The sequence below is a fragment of the Molossus molossus genome, unplaced genomic scaffold (assembly GCF_014108415.1).
Source record: "Molossus molossus isolate mMolMol1 unplaced genomic scaffold, mMolMol1.p scaffold_m16_p_2, whole genome shotgun sequence".
NCBI lineage: Eukaryota > Metazoa > Chordata > Mammalia > Chiroptera > Molossidae > Molossus > Molossus molossus.
The window spans coordinates 2,190,911-2,210,359 of NW_023425355.1; positions in this window are offsets into that span (position 1 = coordinate 2,190,911).

A 19,449-nucleotide genomic window follows, 5' to 3' on the forward strand; every position below is an offset into this window, starting at 1 on the left:
TTCCTGACAATAATAGCTAAAATGTATGGGGCGCTTATTATGTGCCAGGCACTGTGCTGATCACTTTACATACTCGAGCTTATTTACTCCTCAAATCAACCCTCTGAGACAGGTACCACTATTGTACTCACTTTATAGATGAAGACACTAATGCTAGGAGATTTAGTGACTTGCCCGAAGTCACACAGCTAGGATCATATAATTTCCTCGCTTGAAATGTCTTTTGATTTTTCCCACTGCCTATGTGATGAAGTTCAAAGTCCCCAACAAGGCATACAGGTCTCTTCAGAGCCCGGCCACTTCCCACCTTTCTTAATTCATCTTTCACTGGGCTCACTAAATCACAACCAGTCAGAATTTTACACTATTTCCTGGAAACCCCGCTCCCTTTCTACCTTTCCTGGGATGTTCTCCCTCTCATCACCCTCTCCCCAAATTCTCTTAATCTGGAAAACTCCTATTCAGCCTTCCCTGCCTCTGTAAGGTGCAGTTAGTTCTTCCTTTTCTGCAGGCTTATGTTATATAGCACAAACCATAATGCATTGTAGTTATTTGTTTACATGTAAGTCTCTTCCAGTAAACTGTGAACTCCTTGAGGGGAGAGACAAGTTTTTTTTTTATTTTTTATCCTCACCCAAGGACATTTTTTCGGTTTTTGTTCAGATAGTGTGGGAGGGAGAGAGAGGGAGAGGGAGAGGGAGAGAGAGAGAGAGAGAGAGAGAGAGAGAAACATCGACGTGAAAGGGACAAATCGAGTGGTTGCCACCTGCACGACCAAAACCAGGGCCGGGAACAAACAGCAACCGAGGTACGTGTCCTTAGCGGGAACCAAACCCAGGTCCCTCTGGACCACAGGCCGACGCTCTAACCACTGAGCCAAACCGGCCAGGGCCAGAGACAAGTTTTATGTATCAACGTGACCCCAGCTTGGGGTTACATAGTAGACATTGAATAAGTGTTGTTTGAATGAATGGGATCAAGAATTGAATGACATTGCATTTGTACATTTGACAGCTTTATTCTTTAAATTTATTTTTAAATCTTTATTGTTGAGAATATTACAGCTTTCCAAACCTCCTTTTTCCCCCAGTGCCCCCTCCACCTAGTTCCCATCCCCTCCAGGCCTTCACCACACTATTGTCTGTGTGCATGGGCTATGCATATATGTATAGAAGTTCTTTGGTTAATTTCTTCCTGCCCCCTCCCCCCTTCCCTCAGTCCGTTCCATGTTTCCATGCCTCTAGTTCTATTTTATTCATCAGTTTATTTTGTTCACTAGATTCCACATATAACTGAGATCATGTGATATTTGTTTTTCTCTGACTGGCTTATGTCGCTTAGCATAATCATGTCCAGGTCCCTCCATGCCTTGACAGCTTTTTAATAAATGTATCATACATATTTTGTGCCTGTCCAAGCTGCAATTTTCCTGATAGACAGCAAGCTCCTAAGGATAGGGTCTGTAATTTGACTTGTGTGTGCATAGTGCCCTGCGTTGCACCATGTGCAGCGTTGCTTAACGTGTGCTGCTCTGTGGTGACCAGGCTTCCACCCATCGGGAAGGATTTCCATGCAAATGGGATCTTTCCGAGGTGGCAGCACATTGGGCCTTCCAAGTGACACTAATCTGCTCAGGGTGACATAACCATCTTGGTTCTGCATAGTCCTGCTTCTCTCTACTCCGGCATCCATCTGTCCACCCTGTGCCGTGGAGAGGGTCAAGAAAAGACCAGGTATCACTATTTGAGGTCCAGATGGAAGAGATGGGATGTACTTGTCCACAATGCCTGGCAAACATTTCCTGGGTATGGGGGGGGGGGTCCTTGGTAAGTGCTGCCTGAGTGGCCCGGTGAGCACTAGGTCGCGAGGAGGCTCTTGTAACTGAGACAGGTGTGGCGGCAGCTCATGCTGAGCTGCGAGGGCAGGGAAATGGCAGGGCGGGGCAGGCACCTGTCCTGGCTTGAGTTATATCTTGCATTGTCTTCCTTTGTGCGTTTGTTTGAAAAGGTCCACCTTTCCACCAACTCATGTCCATCACCTCCTTCAATTCCCAATGCAAAGTTCAAAACTTGCGTGCTCTTGGAAACTTTCCCCGACTAGTCCAACTTGACAGATCACGTACCTACTTGGCATCGCCCGAACCTCTATGAACTGTTTGTATTCTTTAATTTTGTGCTTGTGGTCACATGGCTTTTTGTTTCATGAGGGTATATTGTCTCCCCAGCTGGATTATAAACTCTGCAATCAGTGAAAAAGTGGTTAGTGAACGTTGACTGTTAAGATGAGAGGATACCTTGAAACTCGAGACAGATAAAAACGACCATAGGCCCAGGCTGGTTTGCTCAGTGGTTAGAGCGGTGGCCCATGGACCAAAGAGTTGCAGGTTTGATTCTGGTCAAGGGCATGTACCTCGACTGTGGTTTGTCCCCGGCCCTGATTGGGGTCACAAGGGAGGCAACCAGTTGATGTGTCCCTCTCACGTCGATGTCTCTCTCTCTCTCCCTGTCTTCCTCTCTCTCCCTATCACTCCAGCTGAACAAAAATGGAAAAATATCCTTGGATGAGGATTATAATAAAGAAAAGAAAAGAAAAATGACATAAGCCATAGGACCAGGTGATTTAGGAGGGTGAGCTAAAGGACTGGCGAATGGTGAAAACACTACCACTTGAAAGCATGCATCTAGAGAGGTCGGGGTTACTCACCTTATTCATGTGGGCGTGTCAGAATCTACATTAATCAAGAGAAAGAGCTAGGAAGGTGGCCTCGGAAAATAGAAGACACTAGTAGTAAGGAGGACTAACAGGAGGCTTCCTTAAGCCACTGTGGTCATAAATTAGATATGGCAGGACACAGTGGTGGGGGGCACAAGCCTTTCTCCCTTGTAATCCCAGAGTTTATGGTCCCAACTGGCTCCCCATTCGCCACTTGTTTTTCCCCCTCTGGAAGGGCATAGGGGTTTGACTTTCTTGCCTCTTTCTCTGCCGCCGCCCACTCGTCTACCTGGGTGCCACCCCCACGCCTGCTGCCAACCCAGCCTTATCCATTTGAAACGAGATAGACATTTCAGTACTTCTTTTTCACCCTACTCAGCTCTGGAAAAACACAGCCCCCCACCTAGAGTTTGTATAGGATTTTTACTCGTGACTACAGACGAAGATGCAAAGGTTAGCAAACATAGCAAAGTCCAAGGTGTCTCGGAAAGCGCCACCTCTACTTGTTCCCAGTCTTCACAGACAGGCCTGAAACATACATATTTTAGTAATCTTCTTCCCTAAGCCCTTTCTTATGTGTCTCCGTGGAAGATTTCTACTTGTTCTCTTGGAAGCCAGGACCAGCCTCCCAACCCTGTTGTTGTTTAAAAACTATCTTTTCAGTTAGTAAATATTTCTTAGGAGCCTACTATTTTCCAGACACCAGACTAGGTGCTTTTATGTCAAGTGCCCTGAAGTGGAACGAAGTCCTCAGATTTAGCCCCAGGTTGACTGGATTTGGCACCACTACTAAATTCAAGGCAACGTTCAGTCCATTCTGGACCCTGGAAGTCAGTCCGATGCCGTGAAAAGAGCACAAGTGATCTGAGTCCTTGTCATAGCTCTGTCATCCACTAGTTGAGTATTGATGACATGACACTGCTATTACTAAGTGACATTTATTGAGTTTTTAGTATGTGTTAGGCACCGTGCTTTACATGAATCATCTGATTGAATCCACATAACAAGCATGTAAGTTAAATGCTGTTACTATTTTCGTTCCACACAGGAAAAGGAGACCTAGAGAGGGAAAGGGACCTACTAAGGTCTCGAGTTCCTAAGTGTTGGAGCAGTTACAAATCCCGGCAGGCCGACTCCAGGGCCTCCACAAGTCAATCACCACTTCCGGCTTTGGTCGCTTCCGTTGTAAAATGAGGATGTTGTATTAGATATCGCTGAAGTCTCTCCTGGCTCGAAAATCCTATCTCCTGTGATCTTCCATCTGGGTACAAAACGCCAGATTGCCCTTTTGGCTGCCCTGAGCTTTCACTTCTCACCCACACAAATTCGGTCCTTAAAGCTTCATCTCTCAGGTTTTGGCCTCCTCTGAACTGACCTTTAAGCTTCCTCGTTAATCCCTCCTGTAGGCCTCTCTGGTTCTCACGTTCAAAAGTCCCACTGGATGCTACTTACCAGAGTTATTAACCCAAAACTTTCCAATACATGAAAACATGTTTATATATATATTTTTTATTTTTTTTATTTATTGATTTTAGAGAGAGAGGATGGGAGAGGAAGAGAGAGAGAGAGAAACATCGATTGGCCGCCTCCTGCACGCCCCTCACTGGGGACCTGGCCTACAACCTGGGCATGTGCCCTGACCTGGAATCGAACTGGCAACCTCCTGGTGCGTGGGTCAACACTCAACCACTGAGCCACACCAGCCAGGCCATGCTTATATTTTTAAATTACATGGAAAGAGCATATGCAGCCCTGGCCGGGTAGCTCAGTTGGTTAGAGCATCGTCCTGAAATGTTAAGGTTGTGGGCTCCATCTCCAGTCAAGGCACGTGCACGAACCACCCAATGAGTGTATGAATAAACAACACAACAAATCGATGTTTCTCTCTCTCTCTCCCTTCCTCTCCCTCTAAAATCAGTAGACAAATTAAAATAGTAAAAAAGAGCATTTGCTCTTAATCTTGTTTAAAATACATTGAGAAAATATAGGAGAAATGCCCCAAAGTGTCGACAGTGGTTTCTTTTCCCTTTTAACTCCCTTACGGTTTTCCAATTTCCTCTGACTGGGTATAACTTTTAAACCGAGGAACTGCTTTCTGTTTTGCCTCTTTCTATAAGGGATTTGAGGCAGTTTACGGAAAAAAGAGTACAAATGTCATGAGATTATAGAAATAGAACATCAGAGGAAGCTGATACATAGCAATTCCTCAAGAAACAGATTTTCCTGCACGATATTCTCCCCCCCCCCCCCATCAAAAACACTGGGCTGAAGCAAACGAACATTTTTGAAGGAACGAAACAGTTCTGATCTCGTTGCCCTCGCACAATCTTTATCTTTGCCTATGAGCTTCCAGTCCCTGTCCACAGACACAAATAATTACACATGGCTGCAATGAGGGTCTCCATGCCATTTTGTGTTGTGGTTTGTTTTTTTTCAATGAACATATGCTAAACACACTTTCATATTTAGTCTTCCAGAATTATAATTTTTAACAGCTCCATACTGATCCATCGCTGGCGCTAAATTCCATAAGAAATTCCTCACCTGGGATTAACGTAAGGGACAATGTCCTCAGTCACAGTCTCATAATGCACACAGAAGAGATTTTCATATTCCTTTCCTGTAACTACCCTGGCTAAAAGCCAAGAGTGTAACATTAAAGCCCTTCCGCAGGGGCTGAGCTAATATGGCTCAGGCATGTAACTTTCTGGTGCTCCAACTTGATCTGAGAACACAACTTAAAATGCCACCTAAAGGAGTGGATGGATAGAATGTCCGTTACAATATATTCCATAAATATCTCTTCTCACATCCAGGCTTTTCATAGGCTGACTACACTTATTCTCTGATGAAGGCCAGAAATGTTGGTATGCTCTGTTGTTGACTGAGGCAGGATCCATATGTTTTGGAAGCCAGATGAACAGGTGGTTGGGTGACAGGGTTTGCATTCTGTCTTGAAAGTTGAGAAGGCTGTCCAGTGTGGTCGCCTGCATGGAAGTCTACCCACATTCCCATGAAGGTAGCTGCAGGTGAGGCCAGGTTTTCCTAGGCAGCCGCTCCCTAGGATGTTTGATCGGAACAGTTTTCAAAACCCATCACCAGTCAGGTGGCCTGAGCATCAGGAGGGAAGTCTCATACATATTCCGACGGAACCTCTGGTTTTAGGAACTGGAGGGTCCCAGTGTGCCTGCCAGTATGAATTAGCTGCAGAATGGGGTTTTATACTGAAAAACTGCATTTTGGAGACTGTCACCAAGGATAATTAAACATTTTTACAGAAATGAAGCTGAGCTGTTATTCCAGCACTCATTATATACCAGAACCAATTGCCCCGTAATAGGTACACCTCATATGCAGAAAGGCACATTCGGTTTTGTATTTAAACACTTATTATATTAACATTCTAGCCACAAAACAAAATCCTTTTAAAAACAGAACTAATTTTCCACAATCCAATGATCTTAACACAACTATCTTCAGGGTTTTGTGTACTTCCCTTATTTTTTGTTCACCACCATATATTTACATATTTATAGTCAGATTGTGTATATAAATTTGAGTCCTGTTTTAAAATCGTAATTACACAAGTAATATGTGAATATATTTTCCTTTAAAAATTTAGACTATGACAGAAAAAGCTGTAAGTCCTATTGGTCCCTCATTCCACTTACCTTTCCCCCCTCCCTGAGGTTACCATGGTCATGAGTTTGGTATGTATTCTTCTAGACCTTTTTAAAAACTAGTCTTGTGCCCTGGCCGGTTTGGCTCAGCGGTTAGAGCGTCGGCCTGCGGTCCGGAGAGACCCGGGTTCGGTTCCCGCTAAGGGCATGTACCTCGGTTGCAGTTTGTCCCCGGCCCTGGTTGGGTCATGTGGGTGGCAGCCACTCGATGTGTAGCTTTCGCGTCGATGTTTCTCTCTCTCTCTCTCCCTCTCACTCTATCTGAGCAAAATATCGAAAAATGTCCTCAGGTGAGGATAAAAAAAAAAAAAAATCAATAAAAAACTAGTCTTGCATAGGACAAATGTAGTATTGTTTTCTGTGCAATCAGTTATTGCATTCAGCAATTTTTTTCACGCAAAAATATTTTTGAGATCTATCCTTACGGATACATCTAGTTCATCCCTTTTGCTGCCGTACCGTATTCCATTGAATGAATGTACCACATTTGGCCATTCCTTAAAGGACAATTCTGGTGCGTGCGTGTGTGCGTGCGTGTGGCAAGAGGGCTAATAAGTCTGTTAAACTGCTCCAGCCTCCCGGGTGTCACTCTGAGCACATTAATGCAAAGAGACAACCTGAAGTAAGAAACAAAATAAGTCGCTTTAGATGCAGGTGCAGAAATGCCTGGTCCCAAAGAACCATTCTGTGAATCCTGATTTCCAGGGCTAGCCGACAGAACTTTCTGTGATGGTGGACTTGTTCTACATCGGCACTGTCATATATGGTAGCCACTAGCTACACGTGTCTATTGAGTATCTGACATGTGGCCAGGCAACTGAGGAGCTGAAGTTTTCGTTTTCTTTAATTTAAAGTTGGTCTGCGTGGCTAGTGGCTGCTGTATTGGGTGGTGCAAGACTCTAGCACAGGGTCGTGGAAGCCACAATCTTTTATGCTACAAATTACTTCATCAGGAGCTCTAAGACCATTGTGGACACCCTATAAAGGTCAATGGATGATGCCACGATCTTGTATCGGTCCCTTTACATGCCCTTCTTTTAGGGTTGTCTCCTTGTTCCTGGTTTCCAGGTGGGTAAAAAAATGGGTTAGCATACAGAAAAAAAAAACAAAAACAACCCTCACTTGACATTTAATAAACTAAAATCCCCTATCAGTCATCCCACTGGCCCAGCAAAAGCTGCAAGGATGACACCGAGTCAACCGAATTGTATAAACATCTTAGGAAAATGATGTTGGCTATTAGCCAGCATTGTTCAGTTAGTCAAGTCGTGTGTCATAAATGGGGTTTAGACCCAAAGAGAACTTATCTACTTTCTTGTTTACCAGAAATGCCTGTGGGGCTCCCTGAATCCCCATCCAGATCCCCTTTATCACTCAGAAGGTTCCTGACTGTCCCACATGGCCTGCTCAATCTATAACTCACACAGATAGGCACGTGGTTATGCAATTTGCTTCAAGAGCAGGCTCCAGAGTGTCCAGATCTAGCATTCAGTTGATCTTCCCTGGCAGCATCAGGCAGATATGACAGTACATGTGAGCTGAAGAAATAACAGCCGGCCCCTGGGAGAAATAGTGAGACATGAGGCGCAAATACACACTTAATACAGACAATAATAAAGTAACGTGAAAAATATGCTAGCTATGCCCGTTATAAAAATCCATGACTAGTCTTCTTTTTCATATGGGCGCCAATGTATGAAAGTATACATACCTATCCTCTCGTCTCTCCCTCCCCCTCCCATTTCCTGTTCTTTTATGTTTACTTTCTCTGATCTCTGCTTAGTCTCTCCTTCTGCCTCTGGCAGTCTCCACTGCTGATCCCTTCTTTCTCTGAGGTCATTCTTATAGCATCCTTCTACAAAGTCATGCGTTCAGTTAATCCACAGTGGTATCAGGCCATTAAGATATAAGTTAAAGAGAAAGGAGGCTCAAACACAGCCCTGTTTTACTTGTAACTGTGGTCTGGTATACCAGGTGACTTTTACCCACCCTGAGACTTTCTATTTTAAAACTTAACAAAAAGAAAGGACCCCTGCCCCAACTTATAGGAGTAGTGCGTATTTATTAAAGAAAATTGTAAAATACAGAAAAAATTGAAGTACCTATAGTTCCATCATCCAATGGAAACTACAGCTAATATTTCACTATATTTCTTTCCAGTATTAATTTTCCTTCTACATAGATTTAAAAAAAATACATTGTTGTAATCACACTATATTTATAATTTTGTATTTTTGTTTTTTTCCCTACTTAACATAGAAGGGTGTTTTCAAATGATTACACAGGTTCGTAAATATAATTTTAGTGTCTGCATAATATTCTATCAGTTGGATGTACCATAGTTTAATCATTTTCCAAAAAAAGCTAGCCATTTATCTTGAAGTAGTGTCAAAATGAGGATTTTTCACTAGCATTAATTGCTAAGGGTCTATGTTAATCACATATAGATTGTCCTAAAACAGTCATTGCCCATGTAATCACAGGAAAATGATAGTTCAATAAAAACTGTGTTTTTTTTCAGAGACAATAGATTTCTCCATAAAGTTTAAGAGAGTATAATAGCAGTGTCAGGAAGTCCCTCTCCGTGGTGACAGCCTGGTGTAGTAGAAAGAAAAAAAATACTTTGGAACAATAAACAACTCTTTCCTCTATTCAATAAATATTAATTGAATGCCTGTTATATGTCAAAGACCGCAAATACTTCGATCAGAAAAACAGAGTGTTTGCTCTCATACAGCATATTGTCTAGTGGAGTTCACAGACAATCAAATAAGCAATCACATATACCATGATAAATACTAAGGTCGGGGAAAAATGGAGGGCTATAGGTGAATAAAAGAGGAGCATTTCACTTAGACTTATGGGATCAGGAAGGCTTTCTGGAAGAAAAAAAAGTAGTATCTAAACTTAGATGTGAAGGATGAAGAGAAGTTAGCAAGCTGAAAACTGTGTGCTCCAGAGATTGTGTGTTCCAGACAGAGGGAACATCAAAAATAAAGTCTTATAGGCATGAGGCAGACTCTCTTTTATCTGAAGATGCCTGTATTTTGCCTTCATTATTAAAGAATATTGTTATTGAATATAGACTTCTGGGTTGACAGTGATTGTTTCCCCAGCAATTTAAAGATGTTTTTCAACTGTCTTCTAGCATTCATAGTTTCTGAGGAAAAATGTATTGCTATTTGAATCATTATCTGTAATGTGTTGTTTTGCTTTTGCTGCTTTCAAGATTTTCTCTTGATCTCTGGTTCTTAGCAGTTTGACTATGACAATATAAGTGCAGTTTTCTCCCATATTTATCCTGTTTGGGCTTTGCTGAGCTTGAAACTATAAAGGTATGCCTTTCACCAATTTGGGGAAGTGTTCAACCATTGTTTCCTCCAGTGATGTTTCTGACCCCATTCTCTCTTTCCTCTCCTCCAGGGACTCTAATTACACATATTGTATACCTGAATATTGTTGCACAGGTCTGTGAGACTCGATTCACTTTTTAAAATCCTTTCTCTTTTTTGGATTGCATACTTTTTTAAATCCTTACCCAAGGATATTTTTGCATTTATCTTCAGATAGAGTGAGAGGGAGAGAGAGAGGAAGAGAGAGAAACATCGATGTGAGAGAGACACGTTGAGTGGTCGCCACCCACACGACCCCAACCAGGGCCAGGGACAAACTGCAACCAAGGTACGTGCCCTTAGCGGTAACCGAACTCGGGACTCTCTGGTCTGTGGGCCGAAGCTGTAACTGCTGAGCCAAACCAGCCAGGGCTGGATTGGATACTTTTTATTGCTATATTTTAAAGTTCACTGACTCTTTCCCCTGTTATTTTGTTCCGCTGTTAAGTCCATCTAGTTAATTTAAAATTTTCTGAGATTGTGTTTTTCAGGTCTAGAATTTCCATTTAGTTCTTTTTTTATATTTTCTATTTCTCCGCTGAGGTTTCCTATCTTTTCATTCATTACTGGGGTATTTTTTTTTCCTCATTGAGTATTATCATCTCAGGGTTGGCCTCTATTAATTGTCTTTTCCCTTGAGAATGGGTTGAATTTTCCTAGTTCTTCATATACTGAGTAATTTTAGACGGTTTCCTGGTCATTGTGAATGCTATGTTATAGAAACTCTGGATTCTGTTATATTCCTCAAGAGGGTGGATATATTTGTTTCAGCAGGCAATTCACTTGGTTAGATTAAAACTGAAAAATCTGCCTTTCCTGTGATGGGTGACAGCTCAAATCTCACTTCCATTCTTTTTTGTTGTTGTTGTTCAGATAGAGTGGGAGGGAGAGAGAGGAAGAGAGAGAGAGAAACATTGACGTGAAAGGGACACATTGAGTGGCTGCCACCTGCACGACCCAACCAGGGCTGGGGACAAATTACAACTGAGGTACATGCCCTTAGCGGGAACCGAATCCGGGTCTCTCTGGACCACAGGCCGACACTCTAACCGCTGAGCCAAACCGGCCAGGGCTCACATCCATTCTTTTAGTCTTAGATGGAAGCTGCTTTGAGTCTGCCTTATGCATGTGTGATTCAGGAGAAGTCTTGGGGAGAGTCTATGCAAATAATTTAGAGCTCCTTTTCTCAGGGTCCTTTCCTGAGCTATCCCCTCACTTTCTAGAAACCTGGTTGCCCCAGGCACTGTCCTCTGGTTCTTCAGGCTAAAAAGATGACTGTCTCATAATAGAGTTTTAGTGACTGCAGCCTGTCCTAGGGCTAAAGCCATAAACATGAGAAACTTGCTCCAAGCTGTTCCCTTATTCCAGGTTCCAACCTCCCTCCAATATCTGCCTGCTTTTGATCACTCTCTGGAGCTTCCAGGGGTGTGTGTGTGTGTGTGTGTGTGTGTGTATTTTGTCCAGGGTTTATAGTTATTATCTATTGAGAGTTTACTCAGTAAAACTGAGAATAGAACCTGTGATAGATTCTCAGATGAGCTTACTTCATATTTTTTTGGGGGAAATCATAACCCTTAACATTTCTCTTTTTCACTTTAACATTTCTCTATATTATCACTGATATTTCCCTCTTGCCTCAGAGGGGGGAAAGGCTAATTTGTTTACTCTTTCCCCCTTTTCCCATCATCCCTTTTTGGGGACAGGAACTATTATTCATTCATCCATTCATTCAGTTATCCAACAAATATGTATGAGTGAGGAATTGTGCTAGTCATTAGGGGTAAGTAAAAATGAGACCCCACTTCACTGAGACTGCTCTCTCCAAGGTCATCACAGATCTGGCTTCTTATCCACCGGATCAAATAACTTTTTCTCATTGTCATGCTCTCTAACTTTATTGCTCCATCCTCCACTGACTCTGACCACCACTCCTTAAAAACTCTCTTCTTTGTCTTCCAGTTTTCTGACCTCATTGATTTCTCCTCTCATTTTCCAAGTGGAGGAATTTTAAGACGTTGTCCTTGGCTTCTGTCTTCTCTTGTCCTTGGCAGTATTACTCAATCTAAGTGTTTCAACTACCACTTCTATACCCAAGACTCCCAAATCTTTATCTTTGGCCCTGACCTCTCTACTGAGATCGAGACTTGAATTTCAGTTGTTTACACCTGATTGGCTAACAATCATGTTAAACTGCACGTAGTCAAAATTCAACTCACTATCTAGTCCCTGAACCTACTCTTCCCCCTGTGTTTCCTATTTTGGTTAATTCCTGATATTGGAAGCATAGAATTGAATAAGAGCTGAATCATGGGCTGTTGTAAAAGGGGTTTTTGCTTTGGGTGGGAAGTCTGACAATAGGGAAAGCTCAACAGTCCCTTCCAATTCTGTGATTCGATTATGTTCCCAGCACAGTGTTAGCCATTTCTTTCAAGGAGATCACAACCAGGGAGAAAACAATGGAGTGATAACTAGTCCTGACTTCAAATGCAGCAGGAACTCAGAGAAAAGAGTGTACATTGAATTATTAAGAGACTAAGCTAAGTTCTTCGAAGGTAAAAGCAGTGTCTTCTATTGCATGTCTATCCCCGCAGCACCATTCTCCACACACTGTAGAAACTCCATAGATTTTTAAAATGATTTTGTAATCATTATTAATGTTTATTGAGTACACATCGAGTGCATAGTTCTTCACGGATGTGGGGGTTAACCAAAATTTGATGCAGTTTCTGACCTTTTTCAATCAATCAGTCAACCAACAAATATTTACTGAGTGCCTGTTATTTGCAATACACCCTGCTAGGCATTATGGGGGATGCAAGATGCAAGAGCAATAGAAGTCTTATTCTCTTCCCATAGGGAATTTACAGTGTGGTTGGTAAGATGAGACATAAATGCACACAAAACTAATTAAGAATGTGCATCAGAGCCAAATGAACATTACAGACAATATATCTGTAAAAAAAAAAAAAAAGTGTTTAAGTACAGATACTGCAGGCTGGATAGATATGGAAGCATTGTGGTGGAGGTAGGACCTGTGCTGGGCTTTGAAGGATGGGCAGACATTAAATAGGCTTGAAGTTCTCATAGTTATTAAGAAAATAGAATTCACCCTGGCCAGTTTGGTTCAGTGGTTGGAGCGTCGGCCTGCGGTCCAGAGAGACCCAGGTTCGGTTCCCGCTAAGGGTGCATACCTTGGTTGCAGTTCATCCCCGGCCCTGGTTGGTCGTGAGGGTGGCAGCCACTCGATGTGTCCCTTTCACATCGATGTTTCTCTCTCTCTCTCTCTTTCTCTCTCTCTCTCTCTCTCTCCCACTCTATCTGAACAAAAAATGGAAAAATGTCCTTGGGTGAGGAAAAAATAAAGAAAGAAAGAAGATAGAATTCAACACAAACATTTGAGGCTAAAGATCAAACAGATGAAGAACATCTAAGGAGGAGTAGGAATCTTACACTAGCATGTTACTGAGTAGTTGTTAGTGACATTCTACCCATTCCCACCATATGCAATTTCCCCCTTTCTTTCCTTTCTTAATACTGTTTTTTTGTTTTTGTTTTTGTTTTTTAAAACACATCTTACTTCCTTTATGGTGGTATACAGGGCTAAAAGAATCTTCTGTGAGAGGCAGAGGAAAAACCTGAGCTCCAAAACCAGACTGTCTGGGTTCAAACCCTGACTTTACCACTTATTAGCTGTGTGACTTGGGGCAAGTTGCTTAATGTGCCTGTGCCTGAGCAATAAAATGCAGACATAAAAATAGCACCAATGGCCTAGGATTGTCTGAGGGTTAACTGAGTTAAAATATAGGATGTCGCAAAAAACGGATACACAACTTTGAATAATTATAAAGCCAATGTTTATTAGAATACATTTTATTTTCAAAATGTGATAGAATCTACAGACACCCTGTATACATCTTGGGGGGACACCCTGTATAGAGCGCTTAAAAGAGTGCCTGGCACAGCCCTGGCTTGTGTGGCTCGGTCGTTTGGGCGCCACACTGAAAGGTTGCCAGTTTGATTCCTGGTCAGGGCACATGCCCAGGTTTCAGGCTCAATCTCTGGTGGCGCATGCAGGAGGCAGCCTATCAATGTTTCTCTCTCAACCCTGTTTCTATCTCTCGCTTCCTCTTCCCTCCTCTCTCTCTAAAACATCAATAAACTATTTTTTTAAAAAACAATGCCTGGAACATACTAAGTATTCAATAAATGTTAGCCTTTATTAAGGGAGGAAGACTGCTAATTGCAGCATTATTATCTTTCCAGGTCTTATTGTTGCCAGATAATTCAGTGTATAATTAACCTGCATGGAAGCTGGAGGCCAGTCTCTTGTCAGCTAAAGACTTAGGTCGTTAGCTGCCCCTGATAAACAGGCACAGACACTGACACACTTAGAGCACCACTTTCTTCCCAGACTGCCCTCACCCCTGGGCAATCCGGAGACACTTTAGTAAAATAAATACAGTCACTCACTTAAGCAGGTAGACCCGTTGTTGAGTATGTAAAAGACGCTTCATCGACAGAGGGAGGGAACTGACAACTTTTAGAAGGGATTTAGTTTCCAGTAAAGACTATCCCGAGGGAGGTGCCAGGTGAATTTCGGGTTGAAATGAGCTTTAAGAAGGGAGCAGTCGCTGATGGAGAGAGCGTGTGCTCCACAGAGAGGCTGTGCTGCTCAGAGTCCACATTCCCTGGAGGACAGACTGTACATCATGAGTGCTGCTCTCTGGTTTTTCTCACTGCATTACCTCTTGTACACTCAGACCCTCCCCCTCCTTCCAGGCCTCTGCTCCCAGGAACACAAAACACCCTAGATTATAGGGGCTTTTGACTTGCTGTTTCCTCAGGACAGTCTGAATAGAGACTAAAAGTTCTTGTCAGTATGGTTGCATAACATTAAGTCGGAGGTTGTGAAATGCCCTTTGGAAAAAAATGTAACGGCAGGAAGATGGATAGGTGTCTGTTTGACTAAGGTATCGTTTTGCCTGTGGGCAGGAGGATAGACTAATGAGATTTCTTCCATTTTAAAGATCCTGAATCTCCATCTCATTTTTTTTTTTTCTTCAGTCTGGGCTCCTTTAGGCAAAGAATGAACCTGGTCAGGGAAACCCGAGAGAGGAAAATGGGCATTGCTCACATCAAGTTCTGAGGTTACCTGTTTGCCAAGAGATTTGACTCAGCTAATTTTTTTTGGTGTGATAATTGAGGTACAGAGGATAACTGTGCCTTGTCCAACATCACTTGGCAACTCTGAAGCCCTGTGCCTCTCTGTGAAAAGCAAAAGGTGGCGTCTGTGTGCGTGTGTGCAAGCCAGCTGGTAACAGCTGTTATTTTGTTATTACTGCGAAGGATTTAATTAGCCCAGTACCCTCTACTCTCCTCTCTCCACCCTATGAAATCTTTCTCTTAAAAAAAAAAAAAGCCATATATTTACACCTCACTGTGAATTTAACTTGCACAATTCTCCCAGGGCTGTTTGATTTTAAGGCCTTTACTTACCTGTATATTCAACTTCTCACTTTCTGTGCAATCCCCTCCCCCCTGCTATGAAACACAGTAAAGTCTCTTCCCTCACTAACAAACAAACCCTTTGACAATGCTTTGTCCTCCAGCATTCCTTCCTGAGGCAAGTTTCTTAAAGGAGTGGTCTCTACTGGATGTTTCCACTTTCTCCCCCCTGATTTAGTACTTTTTTTTTTTTTTTTTTTATCCTCACCCAAGGACATTTTTTCATTTTTTGTTCAGATAGAGTGGGAGGGACAGAGAGGAAGAGAGAGAGAGAGAGAGAGAAACATCGACGTGAAAGGGACACATCGAATGGTTGCCACCCACACGACCAACCAGGGCCGGGGACAAACTGCAACTGAGGTACGTGCTCTTAGCGGGAACCGAACCCGGGTCTCTCTGGACCGCAGGCCGACGCTGTAACCACTGAGCCAAACAGGCCAGGGCTGATTTAGTTCTTAATTCACTACCATCTGGGTTCTACCTCCAGCACTCTGCTGAGATGACTCTCATTTAGGTACAGTCAAACCTCAGTGCTCCAACGCCTCCCATCTCCAATAATTTGGTTCTTGATCAAGCTGTTCACGGAAACATTGTCTGGTTGTTGAACCAAACTTCAGTTCTCCACCTCACAACCCTTTCGCGCTGATACATCAGCAAGACAAAATCCATCTCTGGGGCCACACACAAAAGAGAGAATGCCAGTCAGTTTACTGTTAAGCCTCGCTTGTTAAAATCTCAAGAAACTGTGCTGTGAATTTCTTTCTTTCTTTCTTTCTGCTTTTGTTGCTGGCAAAATGGACGATTAGGACAATTTTAAAACCGAAAGAGGCCATCGAGAGCGCTAATGTTGCTAAGGGTGTGGAAGAAACAATGGTCACAGGCAACCGAAGAGGTAGAAAAACTGTTGCTGATGTGGATTAAGGAAAAGCAGTTAGCAGGTGACAGCAATTTGGAGGCAGTGACATGTGAAAAAGCGAAGGTGCCGCTTGCTGACCTGAAAGACGCCCCTGGACGCAGTGCTGACGGATTCGGTGAAGGCTCGTGGGGGGGGGGTCCCTAAATTAAGAAGCGTTGGTTTATATATTAAATAGTATATTAGACGTGTTGTATGTAAGAAATGTGAAAACGAACTCATTTGGGGGCCTGGAACAGATTAGTTCAATTTACGTGATTTCTAATGGGAAAAAATGATTTGTTTTTTTACTATATCGCTTCTCCAACAGGCTTCCGGAAGGAATTACGTTCAAGAACCGAGGTTCTACTGTAATTATTCAATCTATGGAGTCGCTCAGGCCTTCTCTTATGTGACTGTTCTACTGTATTAAACGCTGTTAATCACCAACTTGCTCCTCTTGGAAACACTTAAAAATTGATTTATTGATTGGAGAGACAGACAGACAGACAGACAGACAGACACTGATTTGTTGTTCAACCCATTCATGCATTTATTGGTTGAGTCTTGTATGTGCCTTGACCAAGGATCGAACCTGCAACCTTGGTGCATGGGGGCAACACTTTAACCATCTGAACTCCCAGCCAGAAACATTTCCCATACCTCCCCTTCAGCTCATTCACTCGACTCCTTGCCTTCTCTTTCTACCTCTCTGACCACTCCTTCCTGGCCTCCTTCACAAGTTTGTCTTCCTGGGCCTGCCTGCCCTTCAATTTTTTTCTCAAAGGGAAATAGTTTCATTTTTTCTGATTAAAAAATAATATATGTTCATTGTTTAAAAAATTATAAATAGAATCCAACAGAAACACCACCACACAGAGATGGCGACTGCTAACATTTTGACTTTTACCTTTCTAGTCTTGAAAAATTATATGTATTATATTCAGTAATATAAATGCTATCGTATTACAATGTTTTTACCAGCTTTTTTCACGCACATCATTTCATTTCATTGAGCACAGAATATTATTTGAAATAGATACATAGGAGAACACCAAATTTGGCCCTTTACAAAAGAGACTGTTTTATGCTAGAAGTGACTGAGATACACAGTCAGTAAAACGTAGAACTCCCTACTCCTCTGCAAGGCTTGTCCTATAAACAAATTCACAGATCAGAAAAAAGAAATGGCTACAAAAATATTACATTGTATAAAATGAACAATCATCTACTTGTGAAGACAAGATCCGTAGTCTGGTGTCTTTATGTGATTCTCTGATTATTTTGTCAGGATAAATTCTTGAAAGTGAAATGTTTGACTCAAAAGTTTTCATAAATATCCTGGTCAGTGTGGCTCAGTGGACTGAGCATGGTCCCATCCACCAAGAAGTCAGTGGTAGGATTCCTGGTCAGGCCACATGCCCAGGTTTAAGGCTCATCCATTGATGTTTCTCTCTCATCGATGTTTTTATCTCTCTCTCCCCCCTCTCTCTAAAATCAATAATCATATTATTTTAAAAAGATTATCTTTAATTTTCCATAAATAAAATTAAAATATTTTTAAAATACAAAAGTACTTCAATATAAATGAGGAAAAAAATGATAAACAAGTCTCCCTGTTGTCTCTGACTCCAGTTTTGCTCTCCAGAGACAACCAGTATTACAAGTTTCTTGAGGTCAAAGGATTTGAAAAGTACATCCTGCCAATTTGCCCCCCAGAAAGATTGTACAGATGTACACTCTTATCAACTCTGCATGCCTTCACCAATTTTTAAATCTCTTTTGCTTGCCTCTTCACATTTTTCTTGCAATACCTTATGCTGACTCCAAAATCTCTATCTAACCCTAATCACCCTCTTGAGCTCCAGGCCAGTATTTCCAGCTGCCTGCTGGACAATCTCCACCTGGATGTCCTACAGACACCCCAGATTATCTAAACTGAGCTGTCTCCCCTCCCAAACTTACTTTTCTTTCTGGAATTAACAATGTTCGTTGATGGTGCCAGCATCCACATAGTTATAAATCAGAAACCGAGGAGTCATTTTCAATTTCCTCCCTCTCCCCTCAAATAGTAGTAATAGCTAACAGTTCTCGAACCCTTACTGTTTGCAAATATTTTATTTTATTGAATTCTCATAAAAGCTTCAGAGGTTGCTTTTATTCTTATCACTTCCACTTTTACAGAGGAGGAAAACTGCTTGGATTAAGTTGCTCAATGCTACACAGCTGAGCTTTAAACCCACGCACGTAGCCTAAGTCCACAGCTCACATGCTTAAGCCCTATAGTATATCTAATCAGATACAAGTCCTATCTATTTAATTTCTCCCATCTCAGTGCTATCTCTTCCTTTTTCTCCATCCCCACCGTCACCACCTAATCCAAGTGTTAGTGGTGATACTCTCATAATTAGTCATATTTGATTCAAATATATCTCCCATGTTGCCTGCGAAATAACCCTTGTGAAACACAAATCTGATCGTGTCTTTCCTGTGAAGACACTTCCGTGGATCCCCATTGCGTACATCATAAAGCCAGAGATACTTTGCTTAATGCAGAAGGCTTACCCTCATCTGCCATCTCAGCCAGCCTACCTGTCTGAGAATTTCCATTACACCCTCTAAATTGACCATAATTGCTTAAAAATATCATTCTGCAGCGTATCGGATGATTTTACATGTCACTCCCTCTGCAGAAAATTACCTTTCCCCATTCCCACTCCTATTTGTCCTTTATGTGTTTTCATGTGTGTCAAACTCACATGTTTCCTCCTCCTGGAAGCCTTCCCTAATTCCTCCAATTATTCGTGTCCTATGTGCTGCTGTGAGCATTCACTTATTTTATATCTGTCATATTATGTTAGATTAGATTTATTTAGTGTCTCCCTTTCTAGAATGTTAACCCTTTGAGGGCAGTGATGCTCTTATTCAGCTGTTAGTGTTTAGCGCGGTGACTCACGCATAGTAGCTGCTTAGATTATCGATTAAATCAAATTAACTACCTTAATTGTGAAATCATAGGGCCTTGTGCTCTGTTGAAAAAATTTCAGCCATCAGTGCAGGGAGGGAAAAAGGATGACCTGAAATCACCACCCTGAATGTGGGGCACTACTCCTTCCTGTGGGCCCTGTGTAAATTAGTCATAGAAATATTCATGTTTCGCCCGGCCAGTGTGGCTCAGTGTTTGACCCATGCACCAAGAGGTCGCCAGTTCCATTCCCAGTCAGGGCACATGCCCAGGTTGTGGGCCAAATCCCCAGTGGGGGCATGC